Source organism: Equus caballus, chromosome 17 (assembly GCF_041296265.1).
Source record: "Equus caballus isolate H_3958 breed thoroughbred chromosome 17, TB-T2T, whole genome shotgun sequence".
Classification (NCBI taxonomy): Eukaryota; Metazoa; Chordata; class Mammalia; order Perissodactyla; family Equidae; genus Equus; species Equus caballus.
The window spans coordinates 52379170-52397975 of NC_091700.1; positions in this window are offsets into that span (position 1 = coordinate 52379170).

The window sequence follows — 18806 nt, forward strand, 5'->3', positions numbered from 1 at the left end:
CTGGAAATATTTATTTACAGATCAAAGTGTTAAAAATTCTTCCCATCAAGTTTCCAAGGTGATTCTCTTAGAAGGGGAGGGGTAATAGCTGCCTCTTTCCTCTACACAAATACACCAACTTTTGTGTGTGTTCCTAGCCTAAAGTGTGGACCTCTTACGTACATATATGGTCATTTAGTTCTTATCCTGTCTACTCAGGTGTAAGAACTGGATATGGGAACCACATAGATATTATTTGCCTGTAAGTAAATAATAATAATAGTCTGCTCTACTTCAGAAACCTCACATGGAAATTCAGGACATTAATTGATCTAGATATTAAAAACCTAACACATTTATTAGCCGGAAATTAGCTACGAGGTCATATCTTGCTCCAAAGTTGGCTGGGATCTTTAGCTTGGCTGCCAGCAAAGGCTAAAACTCCATTGCTATGTAAAAAGGGAAAAATTATATCAGGGCAAAAGTGGCAATTTTGGCCACAGTGTAAAATAGATATATATCACTGTTAGAAATACAATGTTTACACTATGACAAAAACAATAAAAATTTGTTAAGCTTTACTCTTGCAGTTATCACGAATTTACAATACATCTTTGATTCAAGCTACACTTTTTCACATTTTCATAGTTTTTTGTCGGTGTCAGTTCTTCTGATTTTTGTTTCCTTCTGGTGTCTGTCATATCACTACATTAACCCATACTGAGTCTTTCACCATTAAGGATGATGTTGACTGTAAGTTTACTGTATCACCCATTATTAGGTTAAAGAAATTCTCTTCTATTTCTAACTTGTAAAGAATTATTATCAGATGTGGACATTAAGTTTTGACAAATGCTTTTTTAGATGATTTTTTAAGTCTGTTAATATCATAAGTTAAAATGATTAATTTGCAAATGTAACAACAACCTTGTATTCATGAAATAAATCCTGCTTAGTCAAGATTTCAAGATGTCGAGATGCATTTTATTTTTTTGTTGATAAGGTTTTGTTAAGAATTTTGACATCTATATTTATAAGGAATACTGATTTTTAGGTTTATTTTCTTATAATGTCTTTATTTTGTTTTGGTATCAGGGTAATGTTAACCTCATTGAATGAATTGTCAAATATTCTTGTGATGGTTAATTTTATGTGTCAACATGTCTGAGCCAAGGGATGTCCAGATAGCTAGTAAAACATTATTGCTGGGTGTGTCTGTGAGAGTGTTTCTGGAATGGATTAGCATCTGATTCAGTAGACTCAGTAAAGAGAATCACCCTCACCAACATGGACAGCCATCACCAAAAGGCTTGATGGTTTGGATGCAAAGGAAGGGTAAATTTTTTCTCTCTTCTTGAGATGGGATGGCTCCCTTGACTTGCCTTCAGACATCAGAGCTCCTGGGGACCTTTGGATTCCAGAATTTACATCATTGGTCCCCCTGGTTCTTAGGCCATTGGCCTCAGATTAGATTACACCACTGGCTTTCCTGGGTCTCCAGCTTGCAGAGGGCAGATTGTGGAACTTCTTGGCCTCTGTAACCATGTGAACTAATTCCTATAATAAATATCCTCTCTATCTATCTATCTATCTATCTATCCTATTGGTTCTGTTTCTCTGGAGAACCCTACCTAATACAATTTCCTACTAAATTTTGTGGATGTGTTTGAGTAAAATTTGTACTACTTCTTTTTCAAATGTTTGGTAAATTTTTCCATTGAAGTTACCCTAGGCTGGAGTTTTCTTTGTGGGAAGGTTTCAATTACAAATTAAATTCTTCTTAATAGGTAAACAATTATTCTTGTGTAAGTTTTGGCAGTTTTGTCTTTCAGGGAATTTATCCACACTTCAGCTAAATTGTCATTTTTGGTTTTGCAGTTTTATTCCAAAGTTTGTACCCTAAATTGTGGCATTCATTGTCTCTAATCCAAATTATTTTCATTTTATTTTACCTCATTTTATTTCATTTCAAGATATCTGACATCTTTATTGTAATTTTAGCTGGGGTCATTGGTATGGTTAATACTTATCCACAACTTTTATAGCCACTATATGGTTAGAAATAAAACAGATGTGTTTATATAAGTATTTTAAAGGCAATTAGGAATGGTGTAGCATTCTTGCCCCAAGAAGTACTTGCTTTTTGAAATCAAAAGATATGAAGTGTGTTTGATATTGACTGGTTATGGCTTGATTAGTACATATGAGCAATAATTAATTTAGCAGGTGTAAGAGCATCAGGGTAAAATTTAACAAATTATATAATTTCTTTATATGACATAATTTTATAATTTATTTAAAGTTTACCTGTTCTATTTGGAAAGTAAATAGCTCATTAGTGTTTCATCATTAATGATATTTTAGATGACTTATGTGTCTTTAATTAAAAATGTTTAATTCAAGGGTGCAGCCCAGTGGCGTAGCGGTTAAGTTCATGCGCTCTGCTTCAGGGGCATGGGGTTTGCCAGTTCAGACCTCCGGCTCAGACCTACATACCACTTATTGAGCCATGCTGTGGCAGGCATCTCACATATAAAGTAAACGAAGATGGGCATGAATAGTAGCTCAGGGCCAATCTTCCTCAGCGAAAAGAGGAAGATTGGTGGTGAATGTTAGCTCAGGGCTAATCTTCAAAAAACAAAAAATAATAATGTTTAATTAAAAAATCTTAGACTATTCTCTATCAAATAAACATCAGATCATTGATGAAAGGATAGAAACTGTCCATAATAAAGAAATAGCCTCAAATGTCATGGAATTTTTTGGAAAGAATAAATGAATAAAACAATTACCTAACAAAAACACATGTATAATATGCCATGTTTAAAATTCTCTATATGTAGTAGAACAATATGCTAGAGGGAAAAACAAAGGAAAAATTTGGTTTGAAGATTTTAGTAAGTGCTTTATAAATTTCTGTTTGGGAAGATTGGGGAAATGATTTCAGGTGATCCAAATTATAATTTCAGCCAGAGTTATGTTAACCTTGGAATGTAATCATTACAAACAGTTCAATGCAAATACTAGCAAAAATTGCAATAATAGGACTCATCCATAGAACATGAAGAAAACCTTTCCTTAAAACCTTTCCTTAGCTCATAGAACAAGTTGCTTTTAGAATAAACAATTAGACACAGTCTGTACCTGAGCTCTTCTAGTTCAAAGCTCACATCACTAGTTTCTAGTTTCTATCCTTGCCCTTGACTTATCAGTTGCTGTCATGCCTGGGTTGTAATTATTAAAAACTCTTGTGTCTCTGACATTTCCCTCAATTAGTAACTTTTTAATTTTAAAATAATATTCTGCAGTAAAAATATACGGAGTTTATTTAGCCTCTACAAATATGTATTAGGTCCATGGGATATCAAAGAAAAGTAATGAAACATACAGAATTATTAATAAAAATCTCTAATTTAGTAGTTAACATCCTGGAACTCTGGTGAATTTTTTCCATTACTAATGTAAATATTCTCTTCCATTTTCATTAATCATCTAAATGGAAAAAAAAAAAGATTTTAACCTTCTTAAACCCTATTCACTAAAAATTTGGAGACAACTAAAAATTTTCAGTCCCCTTATGTTGTGTATAGTATAAAACCACACTCTTTCAGACTCCCTCCCATTTAATCAGCTGTGTATTTAAGCATGAATGAAATAATATCAGAATTAGAATCTTATTCTAAGGAATTACCACAATTTTAGAACTATCACAAATCTATTATTAAAAGAAATCATAAAGTTAGTATAGTTCCTTAATCTGAATAAACTTTAATTTTATTTCAGCAGAATCTTTAAAATCGATTTCTGATAATATATTTTTTGTTTTGATGTGAATCATTTCAACTGTGGTCATGAATTAAGGTGATTTAAAAGTGAAAAGGTATTTGCAACCTTCTTACTTATAAGTGATTTGTCTTGGTCTTCTGGACCTTAGGTTGTATAGAGAATATCAGTAATTGCAAAAGAAGGAGAATATCAGAATTATTAACAAAAAGCAGGGCACGGTTGTACAAATATACGTGATGTTCTTCTTTACATAAGCTACAGCTCAATTAATATCTTGAACAACATATATATACCTCTAGGGGACATGACCTTTATTAACCTTTATTAAAAATAAAATAAAGACTAAGACCACAAAATATACAGTTTTTCATGAAGAATATTCAGCAACAGAACAAACTTTTAGATATGATTCTGTATTACCCATCATATATATGCTTTTATCAATATTATTCTCAATTCGGCTAATAATATCAGCTTAAAAATTAATCTTACAGTAGAGATCTTGAATCTTTTCATCATCACAATTAAATTTATCATGAATTTGCAAATATGTACATATTTACTGAGTACAATATCCATTTCAAATGTAATTTTTACTTCAATAAAATTTCTGTTCTCTCATTTGATGTCCAATGCAACTAATGTGATTATTCTCCCACTGTTTCATCAAAGCAATTGAATCAATATTTCTGGGTCATATCTTCATAACCTAGAAAATTCAGCCAGGAATACTAAATTACAGTAAAAGTAAGTAATTGTTACACTTTTATTTTTAAAGTCAATTATCTCATTTCAGAAATTTATCCTTTTCTATCATATCTGAAGTATTTCAAATAGCAAAGAGAGCTTATGTTTTAAAAATAATGTTGCATTTGATCAAATTCAAGTATGTACTCACACTTTTCAGAGTTTAAGTGAACCTAGACACCGATTTGGAAAAAATAATTTCAACCTCAAAAAATAGCCACGTTTTCATAACTGTTGTACAAAGAAAAGGAGCACATAAAGAAGGTGATTAGAGATATAATATATTTCCTGGTAATCATTTCAGTCCTTCTTGAAATAAATGTCTATACCATTAGAAAAATATTTGTAGGAAAAAACCTCTTTCACCATTCCTATGTGTTTCAACTGTAATTTTAATTTGCCCTAAATCATACTGCTGTGCGTGTATGTGCATGTATTCATATGGTAAAAAGAAAATTTGTTTTTCTCTATGGTGTGGAATATGGGGCCTGAAAAGAAGAGACACAGGTAAATTTTATCATTTAGGATGTTTTCAGTTGGAAGAAACAGAATCTAGATCATGTGATTGAAAAACCTAATGTAAGGGCATCATTTCCAGGTATGAATTAACATACTGTTTCAACAATGTCATCAAAAGCTAGATTTCTCTGCCTGTTCTAACTACTCTCAGAATGTTGACATTATCCTAAAACAGCTTCTGTAAGTACATTTTTTGAGGTCCAAACGGGACAGAGAAAGATTTTCTTCCTCTTTCATCCAACATATGTTCTGAGCTTAATGCAGTTGGAACAAGTTAAGTCACCGCCCCTGGAAGAACAAATTACCATAGAATATGTATAGCAGAAGAGAAACGTGGCAATATGTATTAATCTGCTTGAATTAGGTCAATCATGGCCCAGCTTGCAAAAGCAAATAGTCAATCTCATCTAAACTGCATCAGTACCACAATGAGGGTAAGATGAAATTCTGGGTACAGAATTACAATGACTGAGCATAAATGTATTCAGATTATCAGTCCCACAATATATTAACATGAAAAAAAATTTAATAATTATTAGAAATCAACCAGATGAAAGCAAAATTATACAACCAAGTGATTGTAAATATAAAGAACTTTCTTCAAAAATGCTGTTTGAACAACTTAATATCCAAACTTTGACCTCAACCATATACCATGTACAAAAATTAATCTGATATGAATAGACAAATTCAAAACCTAAAATTATAAGGCCTCTAGTAAAAATCATAAAAAACGTATGTTCATTCCCTGAAAATAGAGAAAAAATCTAGATAGAATACAGCAGGCAATGATCACAAAGGAAAAGCTGGGTAAATTATACTTCTTGAAATTAACAATTGCTGTTCTTCAATAGGCACCAATAAAGAAATGGATAGTTAATCCACAGATTGGGACAGAATATTCTTAAGACATGAATTGGACAAAAGACTTATATCCAGAATCTATAAGAAACATTTACAACTCAACAAGAAAAAAGCAAACTGCTAAGAAAAAAAGAGATAGAATTAAAATACATTTTACAAAACATTTTACATGAGAAAGTACTCAATATCATTATCCATAAAGGAAATGACATTTAAATTCAAAGTGGGTTACCACTATAAATCTGAAGGGACAAATTTAAAATGACGCCATATGACAGCAAGGGTATAGAGTAATCGAAACTCTCATATACAGAGATTGGGCATGTAAAACAGTCAACTTTTAAAGAAATTTGTTGGTTTTTTACAAAGTAAAATATATGCCTACCTTATGGATATAGCCATTTTATTTTTAGGTATTTATTGAAGAGGAACCATTAAGAAAGTCCAAAAAAAGAGAGTATACAAATGTTCATAGCAGCTGTGTTCACGATAATCAAAAGCTGGAAAAAAATCAAATGCCTGTTAAGAAAATGAATAAACAAATTGTAGTATAAAATGGATAATATTTAGATTCTGAAAAATAACTAAGGATGCATATAGTCATGTTGCTGAACCTCATGGATATTAAATTGAGGGAAGGAAGCTAGACACAAAAGAGTACCTATTGAGTGATTATTACATAGGATAAAGAACAGGCAAAGCTATTCTATGTTGAAAACAAATCAGATTAATGGTTGTCCCTCTCAAGGAGAGCAGATGCGATGGCACTTTAGGAGATGTTAAAACTGGTCTATATTTTTAAAGAGATTTGGATTACATTGGTCTATAAATTTTTCAACACTCATTAAATTATACCTTGAGATTTGTGCAATTTACTAAATTAAAATTTTACTTAAAGTATTATAATCAAATATTGAGCTCTAATTAATTACTTAATGCTGAAACTACTTTCTTTGTGTTCTAAACTTGAGCTAATAGATAAATTTATTATGAATGATGAAAGCTTGATTCCTCTCTATTGGAAAATGGAGTTACAAATATGAAAATAGGAATGACTGGAATATACACTGTGGTATTAAGTTGGAATTAGAGATATCAGCTTAACACATTATAATATATATGTGTATGTATATATTATGTACACACATACATATAATCATACTATGTGTAAAAAAGTCTTTCACTGTGATGGCTTAGAAGCAACGACACAACAGAGATTCTTAAAGAAAAGACTGATTTTCAGGCTGAGGAAGCATAATGTACAATACAAACCTGGAATATTTTGTATTCCAGAAACCAGAAACGTGTAACACCAGAAAGGATGGTAAGTCTCAAAGCATAATGGAAACATGAAAAAGATACTAGAGACAGCTGGAAGAGTCTCTCACTCATCATATCAGGAAAAATGCAAGTAACAAAATGAATAATGGATTAAAACCCCTGAATAAAATCAAAGTCCATAAATCTATAAAGATATAAATAAATGAATAAACAAGTAAATGGAAGACAAAGACAAAGGTCTTTTTTAGAATAGATTGGCAAATATTACATAAAAAATATAGAATTAGATCATCATTGCACTTAAAACTATTGCATGAAAGTTTGATAAGAAAAAGAAAATGTAGACTTCAGTATCTTCCAGAAATTATCAACCATAAAAGGACAAATATAATTTTGCAGTGAGATAACTGGCAGGCAATACTTCAACCATGTGATCACCAATATTGGGACAAATCATCATGTGCCTTCTGATATGATATATTGAGAAGAATACAACATTATATTTGTGTTCTTCCTAACAAAAACATGCATCATGAATCTAATCAGGAGGAAATTCAAACAAACCCAAGTTGGTGGACATTTTATAAAATAATGGTTTGTACTTGTAAAAAGTATTAGGGTCAAAAAAGTGAGAGAAAGTTGAGAAATTTTACAGATATTCAGAGAAAAAGATATCAATGCAATGCTTATTCCTGCATTAAATTCTGGAATAAAAAATATTTATAAAGCATATTATTGAGACAATTGATTCCATTTCAAAATGGACTATGGTTAGATAATATTATCACAACAGTAATAGGATTGCTCTTAGCAAATCCACAATAAAGCATTTAGGAATAAATGGGCAAAATGTCTCCAAATTACTCTCAAATAGTTTAGGAAATATATATGCATATACCCAGTTCTATAATTCTACATATCTCTATCTATCTATCTATCTATCTATCTATCTATCTATCTATTTATCCATCTGTCTAGACAGCAAAGCAATTGGGCAAATATAAAAAAACCAGTAAATCTGAATAAAGAGTATACACAAATTCCTTGAAATAGTCTTGAAACTTCTCTCTATATTTGAAAGTATATCAAAATTAAAAGTTATGAAAACAGATTTGAAAGTTTCCTTAAAATTCTCATAACCTCATCCTATATTATTATTATTATTTTTATTATTTTTAGAAAGAGATACTGAGGATCATACGTGAAAACTGTGGCAGGGAGTGAAAAGTGATACCAAGATAGGAACTGGTACTATATTTGCCCCTGTAATGTGGTGACCCCTCACTGACTCTTATCACAATTCTATATATTGTTCGTATTTGTGATTGTTTTACAAGATGATTATGCATTTTACTTAGAGACCAGAGAGTGAGTGCATTGATCAAAGAAATGGAGTGCATCAGAAAGGTATGGGTAACCTATTTGCATCCAGGAGGAGTAAAAATTCTTGATTCAAAATCGAGATTTGTTAAACATTATATAAAGAATTTAACGAGCCAGCCCACATGGCCTAGTGATTAAAGCTCCATGCACTCTACTTCAACGGCGCAGGTTCGGTTCCCCGGTGTGGAGCCATACCACTTGTCCGTCAGTGGCCATGATGTGGTGGTGGTTCATATGGAGGAAATGGAGGGACTTGCAACTGGAATGTATAACTATGAATTAGGGCTTTGGGGACAAAAAAAAGGGAGGCAGATTGGCAACAGATAGTGGCTCAGGGCGAATCTTTCCTAGCGACACCACCAACAAAAAAAGGAATTTAATTATTCAAACTTATTTTTGGGTTTTGTTTCATCACTGTTTTTTCTTCCTCTTTTAAAAATTACTTTACTGAAGTGACATTGGTTTATAACATTATATAAATTTCAGGTGTACCTCATGTTTCGGCTTCTGTACAGACTGCATTGTGTTCACCACCAAAAGTCTAGTTTCCATCCATCACATACACGGGTTCCCCTTTACCCCTTTCACCTTCCCCCCACCTCCTTCACCTCTGCTAACCACCAATCTGTTTTCCTTGTCTATGTATTTGCTCTTCTCCCACATATGAGTGAAATCATATGATATTTGGCTTTCTCTTTTTGACTTATTTTGAATAGCATAATACCCTCAAGGTCCATCCATTTTGTCACAAATGGCATGATTTCAGCATTTTTATGGCTGAGTAGTATCCCATTGAATATATATACCCCCTCTTCTTTATCCATTCATCCTTTGATGAACACTTGGGTTGTTTCTAAATCTTGGTTATTGTGAATAATGCTGCAATGAACACAGGGTGCATATGTCTTTTCAGGTTAGTATTCTCATGTTCTTTGGATAAATACCCAGAAGCTGAATAGACTATCATATGATATTTCTATTTTTAGTTTTTTTGAGCAGTCTCCATACTGTTTTTCATAGTGATCACACCAGTTTGTGCTCCCGCAGCAGTGCATGAGGGTTTCCTTTTCTCCACATCCTCTCCAACACTTGTTATTGCTTTTCTTTTTGATAATAGTCATTCTGATGGGTGTGAGGCAGTAACTCATTGTAGTTTTGATTTGCATTTCCTTAATAATTAGTGATGTTGAACATATTTTCATGTTCCTGTTGGCCTTCTGTGTATCTTCTTTGGAGAAATGTCTGTTCATATCCTCTACCCATTCTTTGATTGGGTTGTTCATTTTTTGTTGTTGCATTGTATGAGTTCTTCACATATTTTGGAAATTAACCCCTTATCTGATATATGATTTTCAAATATTTTCTTGCTTTTGGTGGACTGTCTTCTTTTTGTTGATGGTTTCCTTTGCTTTACAGAATCTTTTTAGTTTGATCTTTTTATTTGTGGTATTTGCCTAAAAGACATTACTAAATAACATCTTTCTTCCTAAGAATGCATCAAAATGTTTTATTTATAAGTTGGTTAATTGTTTTGGTAATTTGTACATTCTTGATAGCATTATACTCATGTTTGTTTTTGGTTTCTTTTGAGGAAGATTAGCCCTGAGTTAACATCTGTTCCCATCTTCCTCTACTTTATATGTGGTTGCCTACCACTGCATGGCTTGCCATGCAGTGCCATGTCCGCACCTGGAATTCAAATCAAGGAACCCCGGGCCGCCAAAGCGGAATGTGCCCACTCAACCAGTGTACCACTGGGCCAGCCCCTACTCATATGTTTTAAAAGACTCCCCCCTCAAAGAAGTGATATTGGTAATTGATTTGCAAAATTTAATTCTGTTGCCTTATATTTGAAACCATTTTTAGATAAATGGTTCTCCATTACACTTATTTAGGACATGAAAACAAATCAAGTTGTCCTCAGTCCATGTGACAGACACTTTGTAAAATGGTAATATAGTTTGCTCATGAAATATAAGACTCTAAAAATGATACAACAGTCAAAGATGTTAACAAATTTGTTTCTTGCACTCTCTAACAATAATTATCTTGAATTTTCTGTTGTCAACTTGACATCACAGCCACCATCTTCTACAGTTTCCTCATCATTACACTTTAGAAACTACATTTGTTAGAATGACTTTCCCCATATAGGACTGGGTTAGATTCTGCCAGTGAGAGGAAATTTGGGAGGCAAGGAGAAGCATAATCCATTTTCCCACAAAAAACTATTTCACATAAATATGTAGGCACAAGATGGTTTCTTTGGAATCACCTGCTTTACAACTGCCGTCAGCTAAGTTTGGTGGAAACTGCACCTATTGGGACTGCTGAGATATTCTGCAAATGTAAGGTGACTTCCTCTGAAAATCACCACTTCCTTCCTGTTGCTCTTTGTTCACTCGCCCAGCCTTTCTAATAGTCGTGTAATCCTCTAACATCCTGAACTGAAATCCTTTGTACTTGAAATAACAAAAGTTTCACTGCAACCCTATTTCAATCCTGAACATCTTGCGTAGTATATTAGAGTTGGCTCTCAAGTTAGACGGGTTTGATCTAAGTATCAGATCTCTTCACTAGTGACGGACCTTGGTCTGGTTACAACTTATTTAAGCCTATTTTTAAATTAAGAGCATAAACACTAAAATTGGAATAACAATAATCCCTACTTCCCAAATCTGTTAGGCCAACCATTTGAGTTAAACATATATAAAATATACCATATTTAATATAAGATGATAACTACATATACTTTTAAATATTTAACTCATATACACATAAGTATATATTAAAATCCGAATTTACACTGGGAAAAATGATTCTAGTTAAATGCTATAGGTATTTATGTTATTGATATAAAGTTTAAAGAGGTTTCCATTAACATATAGAATTCTCTTCGACCACATCTAGATTATGTTTTCACCTCTAATGCCGCTCTTCCTTCTGTAGTCACAGAGCTGTCTATTGTTCTGTGGCAAGTTGGGGTCAGGTTGCCATCAATTTTCAATTGCCCATATTTATTTTTAACTTTTTATATGCACTCATTTACTGCTCCCTGAAAATGTCTTACTTATCCTTTTGTTTACCTAATACTACTAATTGTTGAAGGTGCAACTTAAGGTAATTGTTGAGAAAATTGTTTGAGAAAAATATGAGAAAACAACTAATTTATTTCAACTACTTCATGGATACATTTTTCATAATAAACCCTGCTCAACTTGTCTCTTATTTTTATATGTTTCTATTGTTTTCATGACAATTGTTGCCTGAACTCTAGATTTTTCCTTTGAATGTAAGGTGCACTAGCTTTGTTTATGATGTGTTTTGTGTCTATGTTAATTCTCCAAATACAGAGAAAGTAATTTTAGAATAAAGCAAAGAAACTCCAAGCAAAACAAACATAGAATACAAAAATTACAACAGAAATAAAAATGACCACACAACCATTCTTTAATTTTGATTTAAAATTATTCTTCAGTACTTAGCACATGCACATGGCAGGTGTTCAAGATGTGATTTACAATCAAATTAGTAAGGGAGAAGCAAATAAAATTGCAGCTCAAAGTATTCTATTTGGTATTGATGAAATTCTGTGTTTTTATGTCGTGTATGTGTGTGTGTAAAAGAGAGTAAATTCCAGAATTTAAGAAAATTGGCGTTGAGGGCAAACAAGTCTAGTCATGGCAAATTGATAATTCCAAAAGATGAGTTAATATACTAGGAAAAATGAAGAAGTTGAAATCTTCTCCAAATCCCCAAAGTTCCAAATCTCCAAATGATATTTCCCACACCTCTTGTACTTTGTCAAAAGTAGGCGAGTGATGATGTTATTTCAGAGGGTGTAATCAAATTTTGGAAGAAGACTCAGGAATTTAAACTCACAATATCTGTGTGGAAGTCTCCCTGAGGAGTTCCATTTATAGTCACTGACATCTGATTTCCATGGCTTTGAGAAATTCATGTGTCAATCAGATCCCTCAATTTAGTGTCTGCTTCCTCATTTATCATTTAGATTACACAAAAAAGGCATAGACCAGAGGAGGAAGAAGTTTGGTATTTATAAGATGTGCTATAACATCAAATTGGCCATGATTGAGGCATGAGTGAATGTTTTGAGAGTATAACAAAAGTGATCATCTTTGTCTTATGAATGTGGTATTTATGCTACAGCTTATGCAGCCTTCCATCAGTTTAAGATTAAGTAAGGAATTTCAAGCATATAGAGACACTGAGGTTCGAGTTGAGATCATTGTGCTTCCAGTCTGTGATTTTCTAAAGTATACATGATCAGATCTATATTTTAGGAGAATATATTCTTTAACATGATTATTAACTTCGTGATACCTACTTGTCATTTCAGCCTATGCGATATTTGGTTTCAAAGACCATTAGTTGCCTAACAAAACATTCATCGTCTCTTTCCTAGAGAGAAAGCCCTGAGTTTTAGCTAAGAAGAAAAGTAAAAGGCTATATTGCCAACCTTCTTTATACCTGACTATGTGACAACATTATGATTTATTAATTGCAAGCAAAACACTTTTTTTAAGACAGTGGCAAGGCTACTTAAAGGGAGCTGACTTAGCCAGAATGGTCCCCCTTTGGCCCTCACCCTTATCTACTTACTCAGGCATGTAATCCAGATACCATGGCTTAGTACACACCTGGGGTTAGACCATGAAGTGACTTTGAGGATGGAAACTATTCACCACATATTTCAATTTAATTTTAACATTTTAATTTGGAATTTGTTAGACTTTGTGTGGCTATATGTGTGATATGTATGTCTACCTATGTTTGAAACTGACACTACTTTCTAAATATATCTATATTTTGTATTTTTTTCTTACATATAACCCAAAAACTAAAATAATAGCGTATTGAAGAAAACAGAAGTTTTTCTCTCTAATGTAAAGAAGTCCTGAGATTGTCGAGCCAGTATGGGGCTTCTGTGGTGGCTTTTGTCACTCAGGCTTCAATAATTTGTTCCAGCCATTTTGTGACTGACTATCAAAACCCAGGCTCTCTAACAGAGATTATGGAGAGAACGGGGAAATATGAAAGTTTTGAATTTTTCTAAATGAGAAAATACTATTTGTTATTAAATATCAATATAATTATTATTTTAATTTATATGCAAGATACTGTAAAGCACTTAGAACAGTGCTGGATAAATAGGAAAAACTATGTAAAAAGAAATTGTTAAATAAATACAATAAGTTAGGAACTTATCCAAGAAACTGTTTCTTCAGTTGTCTATAATTGCCATGAATGCTGAGAGTACCTTTCATTTTGATTTTTTAAGTGATTTTGTCATGGCTAGTTAAATGAATAATAAAGAGCAGTCTGTGCAGAGGTAATATCAGGCAACCGAATGACAGTCCAAAATGTAAAAGTAAAAGAAAACAACCTCGAGAAAGGAAAGTTGATAGGTTTAAATAACCTCTTTGTTCAAAGATGTTGACACTTTGACACAGGCCACAAAAAGCCTTTTAAGGGAAACGTCTTTTAAACCATAAATACTACAGACCTAAGTCTTGAAAGGATATTCACAGCTGCAGGCATTTTCTGGAAAAAAAAATCCTTGTGTGTAATCTTTCATTAGCTTTTTTTCTATCACAAATTTAAGCATCCAAAAAAAGCAGCGAGCAATAAAAACAATGCAAAAACTCTCGGAATTAATTTACTTTCATTTATAACTTCTTTGGAAAAGCCTAATTGTAATTCACATTAATAAAAACCATTTACATTTTCATGGTATTCACAAAGATGTTAATTTTCTAAACTGAAAACCCTTCCTACATGCTTCCCCTCAACTCACTGCCATTTATCATTAGCTTTTGTTTACGGTCTGTTAGTCAGTTTCAGTCCATGTGACAGTGCTCATAGCCAAGCCAATTTCAATTAATTTCTTAGTAAGATTTTTAAGACCCGGTGTCAACTGATTTATTAAAGCCAACTTATATCACATCAAATGGATTAACGCTAGTCATTAATTATATCAAAATAAGTAATTTATTTTCTCTGAAATTACTTATTCTCCATCTTTTTTCCTCTTCTGAATTTTATTACATAGTACAGCATTTCTATCTTTTCCTTTTACAAGTCTTTCAGCTTCCTAAATATGAAGATATTGAAGGTAATTTTGGTTGATCATCAATGAATTTTTGCTCCTCTTCCTTGTTAATAAAATCCAAATTTTTTCAGATTTCCAGACTTCAGTGGATTCAGGATATGTGTAACCCAGGCCCCAACTCAAAGGTGGAATTACAATTGTTCTACTCCAATCATGAGGTCCAATTCCACTTGACAGTGAAAAAAAAATATGCTAAGGTATATGCAACAGTTTGGGCAACATAATTAAGAGGAAGTATACAGTATTGAGAATATTCTTGAGACTAGCTTTCCTTGTTCATTAGAGGATACACTCCTCTTCTGAATAGAATTTTTTCAGGTTTACATATGATTTCTGGTATTGCAGTAGTTCTCTTGAGACCATGAGAAAAGTTATCTAGAAAGAATATGCTGAGAAGGACAATTTCACAAAAACAGAAAGCATTTGGAACACTGAAAACAATGTTAAACCGTGTACGAATCATAATGGAACTTTCTGGCTTCTAGAATTTTGATACTGTTTACACTAATTTCATTTAGATTTTTCTGTTGAGGCTGAGCACATTTTAAACATACCAGAATGAAATGTAATTTTTTTACAATCATCCTTTGTCCGTAAGAACATTATTCTACACCATAAAAATTTCTCAGTTTCCAGGAAAAGGCCAAATCTCAAAACTAAGTGATTTACAGTTAATATATAGTATTTTTAACTGTTCACAGAATTCAAAGATCTAAAAGATCAAAAATTATTACAACACATTTGCAATATAAAGATATAATAAAATATTATAAAATTTATTTAAATAAGAATAGAAATGAATGTAATAAAGAAAAGCAATGTTTTGTTCATTAATGTTTACTACAAATGTCTAAACTTATGCTGTCCAATAGAGTAGTCATTACCCATATGTGGTTATTTAAGTTTATTGTTAAAGTAATTGATTTAAAGAGAATTAAAAATGTAGTCTCTCAGTAACATTACATACATTTCCGGTGTTCAGTAATCAAACGTGACTAATGACTTCCACATTATACAGCACTCATATAGAACATTTCCACCACTGCAGAAAGTTCTATTAGACAGTACTGGTCTAAATCAAGAGCGAGCAAACTATGACACAAAAGCCATCACTTATTTTTGTAAATAAAATTTTGTCAAACACAACTATGCCCAATCATTTGTGTATTATCTATGGAAACTTTCATAATACATTGGCAGAATCAAGTGGGTGCAACACAGATCATTAGCCTGTAAAGCCTAAAATATTGATAATTGGAATCTTTAAAAAAATTTACCGACCCATAGTCTAAACAATAGTCTAAATAGAATAAAGCATAGATTAAATATAAAAACTACATGTAAACATATTCTTAGAAAAAAGAGCAAAGCAAAATGTTTTTATTGTCACAAAAATTGAAAGAATATAATATTTAGTTGAATCAAAATATGTATTTTTTATTCATCAGTCTTCACAGTATTCTGCATAAAAATTACAACTTTGTTCATATTCAGATATATAAAATTAAAAAATGAACTTCAACTTTAAAGGATAAAAACATTACCTTAGGTTTCTGTTTGACTTTGGCATATTCCATGGACTAATTTGTTATGCATCTGTAGGGTTTTGATTTCTTCCAAAGGAATTGCTTTCATCATATGTTCAAGAAATCATTTTTCCTATTGCCAATCTTTAGCAATAATGCCAATTTAACGAGAGTCACTTCTTGCACCTGCTAAGTTTCCATATCTGTAGAATGTAAATTGATTTGGATGTATAGTTCCATCATTGTGAGAAAACCACAAATCTCTTCCATATTCTGAATAATCAAAAATGTTGCATAATCAGAAAAGCTGATTAGAAGTGAAATTGACATACCCACAAATGAAGTATTTTAAGAATTTCTAAAATTACAAGAAATATGTTTTTTCCCCAATCGCCTATGATTTTGACATCTTTTTGCCTAGAAGCTAATTTTAAGATCTGTTTGGAAGCTGGTGTATGCATACAAAGTGGAGTTGGAAAGAGCCAGAATGTGATAGACGTATGGGAAGAATTATTATTTGTTTATCACTGCTTTAGATAATATGATGTACTGAAGAAGAATTCCAGTTTTCAGTCAAACTACTATGTTTTGACTTGTCATTTCCACTTCTCTCACTTATTAGCAGGATAAACTAATGTAACGTGTTAGAGTACAAGCTAAGATGTTGTAACAAACATTCAAAAGATTGCAGTGAGTGATTTAACTAAGATAGATGTTTATTTCTCATTTACATAAAATTCTAGAATTCAGCAGTATTGAGCAGTCAATAGTCAATATGGAGGGCAGATCTACTCAGTAAGGTCTCTCGCAGTACCAGAATCTTTTTGTTCTATTGCTGACTTAGATAATTACATTCCATTGGTTCAAACATAGTTAAATGGGCATAACTATCTTCAAAGAAGGATTGGAGTTTTAGTGTCTAGCTAAACCAGTGCCTAGCTGGGAAAAAATGTATGAGGAACCACTGTTCCATGTTTCACCATTTTCTCATGTTTAAAATGTACCTATTCACGGATTTGTGGTGACAAGTAAACATGTCAATGTATGCAAAATCCTTGGAAACTCACCTGACACACACTGAGCTCTCAATAATTTTTATATCTTATTTCTATTTATGTAATTCCTTTCCTCTGCAAACTGCTTTAGTACATTAGAGATTATAAACAAGGAATAAAATGCTTTATTTATCAAAATTGTACACATCAGTTCTTGTGATAATGAAAAAATGAATGATCAATGATGAAAAAAATGAGTAATCAGCCTAATGATTTAGGCTGAAATCTCTGATTTGAAGAATTCTATAGATATTTCAGTTTAATTGGTGTTCCAATATACCACATTAATGACTTTTGTTAAATATGATATTGTGAAATAATATTTCATATAGACAGAGAGAATCATTAAACTATTAAATAAACATAGGTAAAAGAATATGAGTTTCTAGGTGAGGAGGATAAAAATAGATGAGTTTTAAATCAAATTTTGGAAACAAGTATAAGTGAGAAACAGGATTTTAATTTATACGACAAAGGATAAATAGCAATAGAATCTAGCATTCTATTACCAGAAACTTGATTTAATTTATTCATGAAATTTAAATTTAAGTTTCTTATTTGAGCACCCATGGTTAAGCAGCTAAACTGCCCAGGCATCACCAGGTTCTCGTGGTGAAGAGCCAAGAAAAAACATTCTTGTTTCTGGCAGAAGGAAGGGGGATGTAACCATTTTGAAGTAGTCCAAGGGCATTCTCCACAACAAAGACCTAGTTAGCAAGGGCCAAGTCTTAACCAGAACCTTATTCAACCTGGATGAAAGAAAATTACCCTATTCCAGAGCACACTAGCCTTTTTGTCTTAACTACGGTAGTAAACAAATGATGAGGAATATTTGTGAAGGTAGGAGCACAGGGATACAGGACAAGGAGAAGACTGAGATTCAATTATAAGATTATAGGACACTTCTCCTCCCCACACAATTTATTACCACATCAACAGGGGTTCAGTATAACTGGGTTACAGCTAAAACGCCTGCAACACAAAGACTTTATCTGAGGAGGAGAAGTTAGGGAAATCCCAGGACAACAAGGGAGAAAACAATCAGAACACAAGAAGAGTTTAAACCTCTGCCAATACAGTATGAGTAACATTAAACATTAAACAGCCCAACTCCTAGCCGGATTAAAGTAAAACATCACAGTAAGGCTATCTCAGTCAAAATCCCAGAAAGCTCTTCTTTGGATGCAGACAAACTAAGTCTAAAGTTTACATAGAAGGATAAAAGACCCTGAGTAACCAATATAATATTGAGGAAGAAGAGCAAAGTTGGAAGAGTGATACTATTGGACTCCAGCACTTACTATAAAGCTACTGCTACCACACACAATTGGGGTCCTCTTGCCCAATGTACATTAAAAAAGCCAATTATTATGGCATAAGCTTTTGGGTAAAGAAATCGGCTTTATTTTGCAAGATCGATCTGCAAGGACACAGGGACATACGCTTTCAGATCTGTCTCCCTGACCCAGGGCTTGGGGCACAATTTATGTGATGAAGGACAGGGTGGTCTGAAGTTTGGAGATGGATGATTGC